Raw genomic sequence first — 16,581 nt, forward strand, 5'->3', positions numbered from 1 at the left:
ATATCAGAGCTCAAAAACAAATGATTAGGGCCTTGGAATGTAGCTTAATAGTTGCATGGTTGCATGGTTGCATGAAGCCCTCAGTTTGATTACTTAGTACCACATAAACAGGAAAAGCAAGCTGAAAATGGCACTGTGGCTCAAGTGGTAAAGTGCTAGCCTCAAGCCAAAGATGCTCAGGGAAAGGGCCCAGGCCGTGGACTGGAAAAAAAAAAAAAGCAGAAAGAAATGCTTAGTCCCATTGATGCTGTATTTTAATAATTCACAAGATTCTTTGGTGAAATTTTTTTGGTGCTGGGCCTGAGACTTACAATCAGCACCTAATCACTGTTCCAGATCCTTCCTTTTGTGCTAGCAAGGCTAGCACTCAACAACTTAAACCACAATACCACTCCTGGCTTTTATGGTGGTTAAGTGGATATGAGTCTTATTACTGCTTGGGCTGGCTTCCAACCTTAATCCTCAAATCTCAGCCGACTGAATAGCTAGGATTACAATCACGAGTCACTATAGTCTGCCTGATGAACATTTTCTTTTTTTACCGTATCACATTTTTTTTACCTTATCACATCAAAAACAGACATGTATACCAATTTATACAATTATTAGATGGTACATACTTTTTCAGGCAAAATTACATAGAAAAAAGTCAAACTAATTTCAAAGTCATCTGTTATACCTAGTTGCAATTTGAATGTACTTAATTGTCCATATAGATTTCTGCCAATAATTTCTTCCTATTCTCACTGCTCTGTCATATCTTTTTCCAGCCAAGTTTTGTAATTCTCCACTTTCCCCGTGTCCTCTTTCATTAAATGTCTCCATTAGACATGTCTTCTTCCAAGCTTCATTTCCTTCATTCACAGACCTTGTTTGCTCTTCGGTTTGTATTCTCAAGTGCTCTCCCTCCCTCAGTCTAACTTATATGGATTTGAGAGAAAACTGATAGGAGATGAAAGCCTTAGGAATTAGATTCTAATTCTATATGTGACTTTCATTGAAGGGAATGCCCAAGACAACCTTAGGTAAGGAACCTAGTTTGAAGAAGTTCTCAGGAATTATAAATTTCTCAAAGTCAAGTGGATTAGAAGAAGCACAGAAACCAGTGTTCACTCCTGGAGAAGCAAATACACAAGGACAATACTGCAAACAAAACTTGGGTAAGAGAAAATAACTTGGGAAATTTACTAATTTTGGAAATTCTAGCAAGGTTGATGAGAGTAATCTGACTATGTGAGGTGGACTTTGGAAAGTTCAAACATAGGCTGAACTAAGCTGTGGAACTAGTAATTAGGTTTCCAATGAGCAGCACATAAGAATTTGACAATGAAGTTACACACTTGGGTTATTATCCACATGGAGGCACTTACGCCATGACACATTTTACAATCTCCCTGAACTTCTGAATGTTAATCTGAAGAACATGGATAAAGATGCACAGACTGCACTGGGAATGTGGCTTGTTGTAGCGTATGTGTCTTGTATGAATGAAGCCCTTGGTTCTATTCCTTAGAACCACATGAACAGAAAAGGCCAGAGGTGGCAATGTGGCTCAAGTTGTTGAGTGCTAGCCTTGAGCAAAAGAAGCACAGGGAGAGTGCCCAGGCCATGAGTTCAAGCCCCAGGACTGGCAAGAAAAATATGTACAGCCTGCATGTTGTCTGAAAACGATAAGTAAAAGGTAAAATAATAGATACACGCAAAGTGTCTAATAAATCTGTGACCACACATTTTCAATCCTGTATGTCCAGGTCTTTGCTCAATACTTAACATAACCTCAACAAATATTCTGAATGAATAAATTCATCAATGACCACTTTATAAGAAATTTAATGAAGTAGAAATTAAACCTGAAAATGGGAATGGTCAAAACTTAAAATTGAATTAGAAACCTGTAGTTAATGTTAAAGTGAAGTCTTTGTATCTCTGAGTCAAAGGTTAATGGGGGACCAGAGTATGTGAGAAGAATAGATGATAATTTGGTAGTAAGAGATTTTACTTTTTTGAAGAAATAGGGACAAACATTGTTGATCCCCAACTTAACTAACCATTGATTTTTAACATGGACGTAGGAAAAAGGAGGTAAAAATGAGCATATACAGCCTACAGGAAAGAAAGAGTTATGCTTATGGAGATATCCGTAAACCCCAGGATGATGATTACCTGTGTAAGTAACCCTCTGTGCTTGGTCAAACAGAAGGCAAATGTGGTTTTATAATAATTCATCAGGTCATTCGGCCCTCAATTACTAGTTTACTCTAGTAACTTCACATGAAGAACTAAGTGACAATGATATGCATTCTGTGCTCTTTCTCATGATTGTTAAATCTGAGAATGTACATATTTCTTTATTTTTTGGGGGTCTGGTCATGGGGCCTGAACTCTGGGCCTGGGCACTGTCCCTCAGCTCTTCAGCTCAAGGCTAGCGCTCTACCACTTGAGCCACAGCACCACTTCCAGCTTTTTTTCTTTTTTCTTATGTGGTGCTGAGGAATCGAACGCAGGGCCTCTGGCATGCAAGGCATGTGCTCTACCACTGAGCCACCTTCCAAGCCCCTGAATGTACATATTTCTTTACTAATTTTTGCTGCTCTTGCCTGAGATTGTGAGCAGTGTCAGAACTTCTTCATCAACAGCTACACTGTTCATGGGCCACCTATATTTGTAAGAGACAATGTGGTGGACAAGGGGCATTATGACCATTCAGTCCTCAGTCTGCCCACTGGGCTGAGAATTCGTCAGTATAGTATTCCTGAGGCTGGGCTTAGAGTATGGAATGAGGAATCTGATCTGCCATTGGGTTTGCAGTTTAGCCCCTATGAGGGCTAGATCATAGAAGATGAAGATGCAGACAATAGGTACTCCTGGATGGTAAGAAATGCCCTCCCTTTCCCCACTTTCTCTAACTCCATGTGTCCCCCTGTGCCTCCAATGAAACATTGCTAGGACATGGACAAAATAGTTGTATGTGTTTGTGGAATCTGCATAAACATGGACATTCTGATTTAGGATCAAAGTATAGTGCATATAAACAGAGTGTGTTAGAGGCAAAGTGCATCCATGCTTAAGGAGCCTCATTTAGGACTATGATAAATCCCCTCAGATGTGTAGACGGCATCCTATGTGTTCACAACTGCTGAATCCATGCAGGCTCAAAGAGCATCACTGGACTCAAGTAATGTGATTTTGCTGATTATTACTCAAAAGCCTTTAGCTTGTCTTTCTGAAACTCAGATCACAAAAAGGAGAAACCGCTATGTGTAGATGCAAAAGATAAATCCCCGGCCATCTGGAGTGAGTCCAGCAGTCATTTTCATGGTTCCTAAGAAGATATTCTCCTCACAAGACTTGCACTGTGATCATCACACCTTTCTCAATGGATTCCCATATCTCCATTTTTCTTTTGCTGTACTTGGTGCTTTCAAAATTATGAATATTTGAGGGAAAAGAAATAAAAATATGAATAGTATAGCTGGGTTCCATAGCTCAACCTTTAATTTGGACTTTTGAGATAGAGATGATGAGATCTCAGTCTGATGCCAGTCCTAGCATAAAAGATTATAAGACCCCAATTACTTCCAATGGCTGAGCACGTTGGTGCACATTTGTTATCCCAGCTACAGTGGAAGTACAATGGCTGGATAAATTGAAGTATCTCCAGCAACCCAGGCAAGCACAAGCAGGATGGCAACCCAGGCCAGCACAAGCAGGATGGCAACCCAGGACAGCAGGGGAAATAATACTTCAAAAATAAACTGCGCATTGGTGGCTCAAACCTGGAAGTAGCTACTCAGAAAGCTCAGATATGAGTATCATGGTTCAAATCCAGCCCATGGAAGAAAGGCTGTGAAACTCTTATCTCCAATAATCCACCAGAAAATCAAAAGCGGCGCTGTGGCTCAAGTGGTAGAGCGCTTGCCTTGAGTTGAAGAGCTGAAGGACATTCAGGCACAGAGTTTAAGCCCCTGGACAGACAAAAAATACCTCAAAAATAAACAACACAAAAAGGGCTAGTGGTTCAAGTGGTAGAGTATTGTATTGCAAGAGTTAAGTTTAGTTACTGAGTTCAGTCATTAGCTCTGCTATGTATGTATGTATGTATGCATGTATGTATGCATATATATGTGTACTGTATCAAAATAAAGATTTCCATGAGAGACAAAATTAAGACATCAGAAGAAAAAGCAAAGGGCCTAACTTCATTCATAGATCCTGCATCTATAAAGCACATACTGTATACGAGTCAAAGAATTACCCTCAGTAGTTGAATAAATCATATTCCCTGAGTAATTGCGAAACACATGTGGAGACAGAAATGACAATTTCATTGTAGGAGTATTTAACTATAATTTTTCTTCCTAGTTTTTGCAAATTACATAGTGCCCTAACAACCTACAGGAAAGAACTTTAGTCTATTAGGGTACACTCAAACACGTAGAAGTAGAGTTGGAGCAGTGGTGAGGTTCAGAAAGCAGTGGGTCTGTGATATGTCCTGCAGCCCTGTGCCATGGGGAACCATTGTCTTATCATGAAACGACATCATGAATAAACAAATTTCCCTCTATTGTCTTTATAAGACAAAGGGTTCTCTGAATTTCTATGGGAACATAGTGGCGACAGGTGCATGAGTGAGTCCAATCTAAGGAAAATTACTTGGGCCAAATGTCAAATGATGTGTGCTAATCTAGAAACAGAGTACACGTCCCCAACCAAATCTATGACATAAACTTTAACTCAATTTAGAGAATCTGGAAATCAATCTATTTTTGACAAATAAGGATTAAGAGAAGTCTGGAACTGGGCTTTGAAAACAGTGCACTTAGAGTTCTAGAGTGGATGAGTATTAGGAGTAGATCCAAAGGGAGCAGAAACTTACCCTCTTATGTTTCCTTCCTGTGCCTGCTTCAACTTTAGGTATATGAACTGTGGCAGGTAAGCTGAGAATCAGAATCCGAGGGCCTTTCTGTACGACAGGTAGATCTTCTACCAAACCTGTCATATCATCAACGCAGGATGTCTCGTATGGGGATGAGTATTGACAGCAACTGGGCAGTAAGTGGAAAAAGAGCTCACAGCAGAAACAGATGGACCTCACTATGGTTCCTTAAAAAGGAAGAAAAGAAAAAAAAATTCTCTTTAGGAATTTTCGAATATCAACTCTTAGGTAGAACAAAAGGCAATTTAACGTGAGAAAAATTTCAAGTTAAGTACTTCTGAATTGAAAGATGCAGTTTGTCATACTTTATTAGGAAAATTTCCTTATTTTTAACTATTTGTCCTGATTTTACATTTTAAGAACTTCATATGTTTGAATGCAATACAAAATACTGTGCTAAAAGGCTTAGAGGCCAAACAAAGAACCTACCAGCTCTCTTTCAAGGAACCAGTTACTTCTGGCCATTGCAGTTTTTTCTTAATTCCCTCCATATTCGCAAATATTATGCATATGTCATTGTTCATTCATTACATAGTCTACATATTCTGTGAATATATTACTGGGAAAAAAATCAGTTAGAATGAGAGTTCCCATAGAGACTTATGTCTTTGACAAAAATGAATCCATCTTTTCTCAGGGCGTTTTGCTCTAGCCATGGTCCTCAATTCTTGGTTCCATGGCTGCAACTAGGCCTTACTTTTCTTCCTCACTAGAAACAACTAAAAAGTTTTTAGTAAGGATGTTCTTTCAGTAGAAAGGCCTGAGATGGAGAGAGGAAACAGCCCTGTGAATACCTCTGAGATGGCCTGTCATCAGCGTGGAGAAGTTGACTCCTGTAGTTGGACGTGTCAGTGAGAGGACAAATAAGTTGGCAGTGATTTCAGAAACTCTAAGGAAAATATCTGCTACTGGAAAAAGAGTGTCAGTTCATGTTCTAAGAAAATGTAACAGTAAAAATAACTAAGAAATCAGACAGCCCTGATCTGTCCAGGAATCTCAGACTGCCCTGACCGATTATCTCCCAACTCTATCAGGAAGCAATGTAGGTCGGGAAATAATCCAGGAATAGCGCCCTCAGCATTCCTGTGATTGGCCCCACCTACCCCAACTTATAATATGCTTGCTATGTATGATTTAACCTATCCTGTAACTGCTAAGTTAGAAAGTCCCTGCCCTTACTGGAAATGATCATTCCCCAACCAATAAACTTAAGACTAGATTTACTCCGAACCACCGACCTATCACAAAATCAGTGTTGTAATGATCCTTCCACCTGCTTCATACACAATAAAAAAACCATGCTGAACAAGAGATTGGGGCTCACAATTTCTGACCTGCTGTGTCAGGGAAGATTTGTGAGTCCAGCTCGAGCCATAATAAACGACCCTCCTGCATTTACATTGGCAACGGCTCTCTGCTGGCCTTTGGAGGGGTCTGTGTCCTGGTACATCAGCAGGAAGCAGGAGGACAGCGAGAGTCCAGAAGACAGGAGAGGCACAGGAATGAATGCACCTTTCCGTGGAGATGCCTGGGCCATGCTTATGAAGTTCCCAACATGCACGTGTTGGCCACCACGCAAGTCCCTGGAAGTCCCACTGGTCTGGGGCACACTGCCTGTTCTAGATCTACAGTCCGAACTTCCCCGGTGGCCCTGGACCTGGCTGGGCTGGAGCTGCACCCACCAGCCATGCTTCCTCCACCCTGTTGCGCATAGCCTCCCAGCCACTGCCTGGTCTTCAGCATCTATGCCAGTCTGGCTCTCTGGGGCAGGCTGAGGCTGAGGTGACCATTCCGGGTGCCCGTTCAAGTCAAGTGAGGCCAAAGCTGTGGTGGAGCCAGTCCTCACACACTTCCAGGTATGTCCAGAAAGGATTGAACGCCACTGGCCCAGTGCTGCCGTCCTCTCCATCCCCAGAGTTTACCTCCATGTCCCCACCTTTGTTGTTGAAATTGTTCAGCCACTGTGATCTTAATTTTCATTGTCCTCCTTTGCAGTACTTGAGACTCCTTCCTCTTCTCACCAGGCCACCAGGCCCCATGGGATCCGCCCCAACAACCCCTCCTCACAGACACTCTCGACAATCAGGCAGCCTTTGGGCACGCTGCTTTCTGAGCCTCTGGCTTCCTGCCTCTTTCTCGCTTCACCAGCTTCTGCCAAGGCCTCCTCTCCCCTCCACACTGCACCAAACCCCAACCCCAGTGTGGCCTCCCATGTGGCCTACACTCATCTCCCTACCATGCCCAATCCAACCCCAGTGTGGCCACTGCACTGGAGAAGACAACTAAGGTCCAGCAGAAGCAAAGATGCCACAGTGTACAGCTGGCTGAGAACGGGAGGCAGCATAGGTCTCTCTGATCATCTTCTCTTCACTTACTCAGGTATTAATTGAATTTAGTATTTAATTTTTGGTGCACAAAATCTCATAAGTATCTTCTTATTAAGCCTTTGCAGAATAGCTGGTAGAAATGCAGTCCCAAAATTCCGATTGTGTGTTGTTTAATTTTTTTGAGATTCAGAGATGTTTTAAGTAGTTATAATCATCATGAATTCTCATTTTCATAGCAGAGCGCTATTCGGAAAATAATTATTTATGCATCTATTATCAATTATTTACATGACTTGAAACTTAAAGTTTCAAATATTACAGGAAGATCTTTGATTCATGTTGAGTCTATGTGAGTAGGTTGAGCTGTTGCATACATTCATTGTGTGTGTGTGTGTGTGTAAGGGGTGTATATGTATTATTGAAATCAGGGATAAGGATGATCACTGGTCTGAACTTGTTTCCTTTTTCTGAGATATATGGTATTTCTGTGTTTGTGGTAGGCTCTGACTGCTTGCTTTTGCCGGATGTGCACTTTGCAGTTTTTTTTTTCAAATAAGCTTCTTATTTCTTATTGAGCAGATAGGGCTCTGATATTGCTTTGCCTTTAATCTGCCAGCTAGGATCTTATTTTCCTCTTTAAAAATTAACATACAATATAAATTTTATCCCCTGTCTGATTTTCCCTTTAATTTACATTTTGAAATAAGTAGTATAAGAAGTTTGAGCTCTGTATTCATGAAGTTTGAATTTTCTGTTTAATGTAATAACTGCACACATTTGTTAGCACAAAGATCTTAAATTTCTTTTGTAGTTTTAGTTTAAAATACCCTCCTCCATGTTTTTAGCATGGGAAGACAAACAATTCCTAGTAAAAATGCTAACAATTTATCCTTTAACTATCAGATAATTCATAATTAATGTCTAGTGGCAAATGAATACATTTGCTGAATAAATTTCCTTGATAGACCCGTGCACAAAAATACCCCTCATAGGTGCTGAGAAGGTAGATCAGTGGTAGACAGATTACCTTGCATGCATGAGGCCCTGGGTTTGATTCCTCCTCACCAGGTAAGCAGAAAAAGCCAGAAGTGGTACTGTGGCTTGAGTGGTAGAGTACTAGTCTTGAGCTGAAGAGCTGAGGGCAGCGACCAGGCCCAGAGTTCACCACCAGCGACAAAAATAAATAAATAAACAAATAAATATATAAATGAATAAAAAAATAAAACAAACTCATACACAAGTAAATTAATTTCAAAGGTTGATTACTATTTTAGTTAGGGGCAGGGTGCCAAGATATAGCAGACCTCTGTCCCAAAGCTTCAAGAAGGATTTCAACAGTTGACAAATATTGAAAACAAAAAGTAAAAAATATAGCTCTGCTAATAACATATAGAATCTCCATTCAAACAGAAAGAAGTACTATGAATGAAATACTTTTTATAACATTTGTTAAGAGATTTTGGCTCTATATTAATTATCATATCAATTGACCTTTGAAAACTCTATAGGTGGGCCTGTATCTCAAGGGCCTCTAACTAAAACTGGAGGAGAGAATCATCAACCTGGACTTTTAAAAATTTTTATTGTTAATGTAGTGGACATGCGGGTCACCATTTTGTAATTTAGATAATGAGTTCATTTCATGTTCCATAATCTCATCACTTCTTTGCTCTCTCTCTGTTTTTCCCTCCTTTCCCTGCCCACAAGTGGTATAGTTGATTGTCAACATAATATCTACAGTGTATCACTGCTGCATTTGTTTCCTCGTTCTCCTTGAATTTCTGTGGCTCCCTCACTGCCCAGAAATGGATAAACAAAAAAAGAAAAATCCATCGTTTCCAATTCCTTTAATTCATTTCAATATAAATATCAGTAGTTTTATGAGATTGTCAGGCTCTGTCTGCACATCCCGAACACTTATACTTCCTATTCCCAGTCATAACTCCCACCAGATTCTAAGATCCACAAAATAATTCTGTTCACTTTCCACACAAGAAGAAGCTGAGATTCAGAAAGATTAAGTAACTTACTGGAAATACTGGGCTGAGCATAGTGGCTCACTCCTATAGCCTTACCTACTCCAGAGAGTGACTGAAGATCATAATTTGAAACCAACCAAGGTTGACATATACCTTACATGTTTATCTCGTTAACCAGCAGAAGTCAAGAAATTGTGTGATTCAAGTGGTACAGCTAGAATGCCACCAGACTTGAATGGGAAACCTAAAGATAGTGCCAATAGGATGATTTTTAAGAACCAATGCTGCCCCATACAAAAATCTGAGACACCATACACACACCTTTAAAAAGATGTTAGTACTGAAACCCAAATAGTTTTTTTAATTTTTATGTTTAGTTATTACCTTTATTGAGATATGACTTGATAGTCTTTGCTGATGAGCCACAATTTAGAACTTTGTTGTAATTATATCCATGTGCCAGAGAAACATTCTCCTAGTTGTCTTCCCCCGTTTCTAGCAACAATAAGTTGTCTCGTCTTGGCCCAGTTTCAAGTTCATTGTTCTAGTAGATCACAACCATCCTAATAACAAGGGTTATAGGTGGTAACTACTGTACTGGACAATACCTGCCTTGGGAAAATTTTTCAAATTTTTCCATTCAGTGGAGGTTGTTAGGATACACCCATGATTACTTTGTGCTCAGTATTGGGAACTTTTTAGGTCCAGGAATTCAGGGCAAGCACTGTGTGCTATTTCATACTTGTTAACTTTAATTTCAGCTTCCTATTATCTACATTAAGCATTGTGTGAAGAGAAAAATTGCCCCTAGGAGACAGAAACACAGTACTAACTGTTGTTCTCAAAACACAAGAGGAGGGAAAGAAGTTCTGAAAGAGGCATATAGCTTAGACAATGAGTTCTTAGAAACTTGGGCTGCCTGTTAATCTTAACTTCAACATAGAAAGTCAGAGCCTGCAATGGCTTGTAAGCTCCATTTGTATTCCTGAGCATGCGGCTCCCTTCCCCTCAGCCCTTCTGATCCTTTACATCAGGGTTTCTTAGTGTGTCTTAATGTGTTCCTGTTAATTCAGTGCACAGGTTAAAAAATTAAGCATGCCCAACCATGGGTTTCCATTGCCCTAGTAGATGTTTTGCATTTTAGGACATTCCTTCCAGGGAACTCTCTTCTTGGGCCCTCATGTGCATATGATCTCAGAAGCGAATGTCTCACAAACCATGGAACGCAGCTGTTCAATGATGTTAACTCACACAGAGGCTCAGCCAGGTTGGTTTAGGAGCCTTTGTGAGAGGCCTTGGACTAGGCACTGTGGCAACATTGACAGTAATTCCTCAGAGCAATACCACTGATTAGAGGGCTATGGAGAGGTAAAAGGAGAGTGAATTTAACCAAGTTCTTATCCCAGAGAGAGAGAAATAGATTAGACAGAATGATAGGAGAATGATTTAAAAGAAAAGAAGAAAAATGGAAATAAAAATTTAAATTTAAACAGTGAAACACTTAAAAATTATGTAAGTTTAAAGAAATGGTATTGAGAGAAGGATAAAATCAGAGGAGGTGAGGGATAGGAGACATGAAAAACTAAAAAATAAAAGTGCTTAAAATTAGTTATTAAAAAATTAAGGCTGGGAAAGTGGCTCAGTGGTAGAGTGCTTGCCTTGCATGCATGAGGCTCTGGGTTCGATTCCTCAGCACCACATAAGCAGAAAAAGCTGGAAGTAGCGCTGTGGCTCAAAGTGGTAGAGCACTAGTCTTGAGGTGAAGAGCTGAGGGACAGTGCCCAGGCCCAGAGTTCAGGCCCCATGCCCAGCAAAAAACAAACAGACAAACAGGAAATTATATAGGTATAAAGATATAATATTGCTACTAAAGAATTATGCCTAAGAGCTTATGAATTGAGTAATAAATTTCTGGATTAAGTGTATATACCATGGGGTATAAGGTCTAATAATTGATGATGGGTATATATATGGGGATGAGCAGAATATCAATTAAGTCACTCAAAAAAGAAAGAAAGAGTAAAAAACAGAAAATAAAAAAGTACCAAAAGATCAGAAGATATAAAAAAAAGCACACACACACATACACCTAAAATAAAAATTATGAGAGGAAAAGAAAGATTAATAGAAAACAATTTTTAAAAAGGTACAAAAAGAGTTATTTTTTGGAGAGGGGATGGGAATATCCTTTATCTCCACTGTGTCCATAACCAGTCTCTTGGTGCAGTCTCAGGTCTGCTTGTGGTGTTTGGTTTTCCTGTGGCTTGATTGGATTCTTAAGTCAGTTTGTTTGAGCAGGCAGAAAAATGCTGTGATTTACCCAGGATTTTGTGATCCTCTTTCCAGGCTAGTTCAATGGGAGGGAGATCTGCTTTGAGTATCACAAAACAGGGAGATGGCTGTTTCCTCTAGTTTCGAGATGCTGTGATGAGGATAGGTTCTGGGTAAGGTTGAGGTTTTTCAGCAAACTAGCTTTTCCCTGAGGGGCTAGCTCCAGAGACACTCCAAGAGCCCAGCCTGGCTCCATTCTCAGGGTTTGTGTCTACTGAATTTTAGTTGATTTTCTAGGCTGCTGTAGGGAGGGGCAGCCTCTGGTTCTGTTTACACAGTGAAGAAAGTCTCTCCTAAGGTGGGAGGCGGATCTTCCTCTGTCTGGGCTGGGTGATTTTCCCCTGGGTGGAGCTGAGCCTGGCAGGTTAGGTCAGGTTCTTGTGACCTGCTAAATGACTCTTTTCTTTTCTTCCAAGGCCTGAGTTGTAGCTAGTTGCTCAGAGGGGCCTTTGTCAGTATGGAAGATGGAGATCTCTGGTGGTTGGGGAGGGATGGCTTTCCCTCCTCTGCTCCCTGAGAAGGAGTGAGGATGTCAGGTTTCTACTCATTCCAGAGTGTTGTTTCCTGAGTTGTCTCTGGTGTGTGATCTGCAGGATGAAGATATCTGCTCTTTGTCAGTTCTTGCTGGTGATGAGTAGAATCTGCTCACCCTCTGTGTCTGGTGCTGTTTCTCTCTGTTATAGGTATGGCCACTATGGCCACTGTCACTGCCGCCACATCCGTTGCAGCCTTGGCTACCGGCAAGAGCTCAGTTTTGCCTCCTTGTGTGGATTTTCCCTCTCTGGCCAAACTCTCTGTACCTGATGGCACACTTGGGGTGATTCTGTAGCCTAGGACTGTTCACTAAACAGTGTTTTGGAACACTAAAACTGCTTTCTATGCTGGAGCTTGTTTAGCCTCCAGCTTCTCCTTTGCCATCTGCCTCTGAACATCGCTAATGAGATTCTTATCTCCAATTAGCAATCAGAAAACTAGAAGTGGACTCTGGTGGAGTGCTTCACTTCAGTTGAAGAGCTCAGGGACAGCACCGAGAGTTCAAGTCCCATGACTGATAAAAAATAGAAAGAAAGAAAACAAGTGAGTGCCCAGAGCCAGTGGCTCATACCTGTAAGTCTAGTTAGTCAGAAGGCTGAGATCTAAGGATCAAGGTTCAACACCAGCTTGGTCAGGAAAATCTATGAGATTCTTATTTTCATTTAACCACTGAAACCCATAAGTGACCATGTAACTCAAAGTGGTAGAGCACTAGCTTTGAGCACAAAAGTTCAGGGGCAAGATCCAGGACCTGAGTTCAAGCCCCACAACTGACAGAAAAAAAAGAAAAAGGAATGAGAAGCTACCTTAATGAAATAACTAGACAAGTACAATATACAGAATAATTCCTCCCTTCCTTCTTTTCTTCCTTCCATATGTTCACATCCTTCCCTCGGTTTTATCCTAGAACTTAAACTCAGGGCCTCATGTACTTTAGGTAGGTGCTCTACCAGTTCAGCCATACACCTGCCTTTTTGCATTAGTCATTTTTGTTTTTGTTGGTCATGTGTCTTAAAATCTGTGCCTGGGTGCTGTCCCTGAGCTCTTCAGCTCAAGGCTAATGCTTTACTGCTTGAGCCACAGCACCACTTCTGGTTTTCTAATTGTTTATTGGAGATGAGTCTCACGGACTTTCCTGCCTGGGATGGCTTTGAACTGTGATCTCAGCCTCCTGAGTAGCTAAGACTACAGGCATGAGTCACCTGCACCCAGCTCTGCTTGAGACATTTTTGTGGTATGGTTTTATGTTTATGACCAGGCCATCATGGACCACAATCCTTCTTTTTACCCTTTCTGAGTAGATGAAATAAAAAGCACAATGCATTGGTTTCAGATATTGATTGAGATCCAATATTGTGAATGTTTTGCCTGGGCTAGCATCAAATCATAGTCCTCTCTGCATTAGTCAACACACAGCAGATAGCATTACAAATGTGAGCTCCCATGCTTGGCTCAAATTTCTGACGACTAAAACATATGAATAAAATTTTAATAATTTCAAATGATGAATTTGGGGACAATGGGTGCTCTTACTTGCCTAGTTTCAAATTTCACCAAAAGTCCCAAATATTAACTTTTGATTTCCTGGAGTAAATCAAATAAGAAGATAAACTTTTATTTTATTTTATTTTTTCTTTTTTTGGGTCCGGTCGTGGGGCCTGAACTCTGGGCCTGGGTGCTGTCCCTCAGCTCTTCAGCTCAAGTCTAGTGCTCTCTACCACTTGAGCCACAGCACCACTTCTGGATTTTTTCTTTTTGCTTATGTGGTGCTGAGGAATTGAACCCAGGGCCTCAGGCATGCAAGGCAAGCACTCTACCACTGAGCTACCTTCCCAGCCCAAACTTTTAAAAGCAATTAACTAAAGAAAAAAGTTAAACAGAAAACATCCTTACCATTACAACTTTGGATTTAACACCTTGTCAAACATTGCTTATATCATAGTTGTTTTTTTCTGGGCAGTATATTCCATACACGAATCACGCCACCACCAAAGTCGAGGGCTAAACAGCCTATTGGCTGTAGGTACACATACAAGGGAAGGCATGGCCCAGCAGCATTGTAGGTGGTAATGTCCCAACATAGGACTTGAAGGGTTAGGGCAGCTTAAATAGAGCTTTTTCCTTAGGAATAATACTCTATTAAGCCATACCTCTTTTTCTGGGTTTATCACTGATTAATTGGAGACAAGTCTCATGGACTTTCCTGCTTGGGCTGGCCTGAAATCATGCTTCTCAGATCTCAGCCTCCTAAGCTGTGAGGATTATAGGCATGAGCCACCAATGTCTAAATCAATTATTCCTTTAACAAAAATCAAAATGGCTACAGTATGGTTTAACAGAGAGCTTGAATCCTTATCAGTTTTGCTCCTGACCTGCTATTCTAATAGGACCCCACAAAATTCACATTCAATTCTCCACTGAAGTAGAGGGTTTCCATTGCATGCTCTGCAGCATCATAAATCACTTGCTGGTGAGGAAAAATACCTCTTTTCCATAGGAAATGCTCAATAAATTCTGATTATTGAATAATCATAAACCTAGGAGATGGAAAATACCACTATCCAATCACATATTTTTTTTGTTCATTGTGGTACTTGAACTCAGGGTCTGGGTACAGTCCCTGATCCATTTTCTAGCACTCTACCACTTGAGCCACAACCCCACTTCTGTGTTGATTTTTTGTTGTTATTGTTCATGGGGCCTGATATCTGGGTCTGGGCGCTGTCTCTCAGCTCTTCAGCTTATAGCTAGCACTCTACCAATTGAGCCTTAGCACCACTTCCAGCTTTTTCTGCTTATGTGGTGCTGAGGAATTGAACTCAGGGCCTCATGCTTGCAAAGCAAGCACTCTACCACTGAGCCAACTTCTTAGCCCCCCACTTCCGGTTTTTGAGTGATTCACTGGACCTAAGTATCTCATAGGGACTTTTCTGCCCGGGCTGGGTTTAAAACATAATCTTTCCATCTCAACTTCCTGAGTAAGATTATAGGCATGAGCCATCTGTCCATGGCTCCATCCACATTTTTGTACAAGTGAATAAAGCTCAGTGATAAAGTGTCTTCCTCTTTAACCAAAAGCAGGTAAATAACCAAAATTGAATTTGAAATTCAGTTGAATCTGAGTCTATATTCTTAACAACTGGGTTGTAAGTTATTTGATCTTTGCACAGGTTTGTTAGTAGATACAGCACAAATGTCATGAATTTTCTATTTCTAATGGCCCATGACACAAAGTTGGGTGTGGTATGGCAAGCCTGTAATTCCATCACTTGGGAGGCTTAAGCAGAAGCCTGGTAAGTTCAAGACCATTTTGGCTATGTAGTAAGATGCCATCTCAGAAGGGCAGAAAGTAAATGGCTCCTGAATATATAAGCCTTGGCAGTTACTTTCCCATCTTCTGTGTCTACAATGAGAAGCTTAAGACTCTCCAAGGCCAAACAGAAAGCATGACCCAAAAGACTAACCCAAAACACCTGGATACCAGTTGTGTCGACTCATTCTTGGGCCAATAAAGTGTCACCCAAAGGCACTATTGAATAGTTGGGTCTATGTCCCCTCTTCTTCTCTCCAGAAGAGCCATTTCAAAATCATCATTCCTAGAAATGAGAAGACAGCAGTGACAGTAGGATTTCCATTCCAGCATATTTACAGGTCAGTGAGCACTTAGACATTGGCAACTATAATATTAAGTGACTAGCAAGTGGCACACAGTACCTGAAGAAACTCATAGTTCATAGTATATGTTCTGTGAATTAGAACTAATTAAGTTTGCTACCATAGCTACAGCAGGTGCAGTACCAGTTTGGGGATGGCAGCAGCATCCTTAGCTCCAGCCCCTTGACCTCTGGAGTGCATCATGAAACCCAGCCACCCTTCACAAAGGCCGAGAGAGAAGGGGGCCACCATAGAATGCTAGGCTCTTATGGTATGTCATGAGACCATCACCTCACTTCTGTTTCCTGGCTGGATAAGTTGGGGCTGCATGCCTGTGTCACTTCACTCCTGATTCTGGTCTGGGTGGGTAGGTGCCGTGTGCCTGTACCACCTCACTCTCGCTTCTGGTCTGGCTGCTTGGGGGCCCGTGCCCGTATCACCTCACTCCTACTTCCAGTCTAGGTGAGTGGGGGGTAGTGTGCTTGTGTCACCACACTCCTGCTTCTGGTGTGCATGAGTAGGAGAGTAGGGATCATGGTGCCTGTGTCACCTCACTGCTGATTCTGGTCTGGGTGGATAGGAGCCATGTGCTTGCACCACCTCACTGCTCCTTCCTGGCTGGATGAGTCTGGGCTAATGCCCTTTTCACCTCACTCCTGCTTCATTTCTGGGTGAGTGGGGGCCATGTACCTATGTTTCCTCACTCCTGCTTCAGGTCTGAGTGAGTGGGGGTTGTGTGCCTGTGTTACCATACTCCTGCTTTTGGTCTAGGTGAATAGGGGAGTAGGGGCCATGTGTCTGCACCACCTAACTCGTACTT

At 41.3% G+C, this 16,581-nt stretch overlaps 1 pseudogene; it reads left to right on the forward strand.

Annotated features, from left to right (window-relative positions):
* The first annotated feature begins 1,654 nt into the window (after nt 1-1,654).
* Nucleotides 1,655-16,223, forward strand: LOC122100094 (annotated as a pseudogene).
* Nucleotides 16,224-16,581: the final 358 nt, after the last annotated feature.

Source organism: Dipodomys spectabilis, unplaced genomic scaffold (genome assembly GCF_019054845.1).
Source record: "Dipodomys spectabilis isolate Male_0828 unplaced genomic scaffold, ASM1905484v1 ptg000562l, whole genome shotgun sequence".
NCBI classification, from domain to species: domain Eukaryota; kingdom Metazoa; phylum Chordata; class Mammalia; order Rodentia; family Heteromyidae; genus Dipodomys; species Dipodomys spectabilis.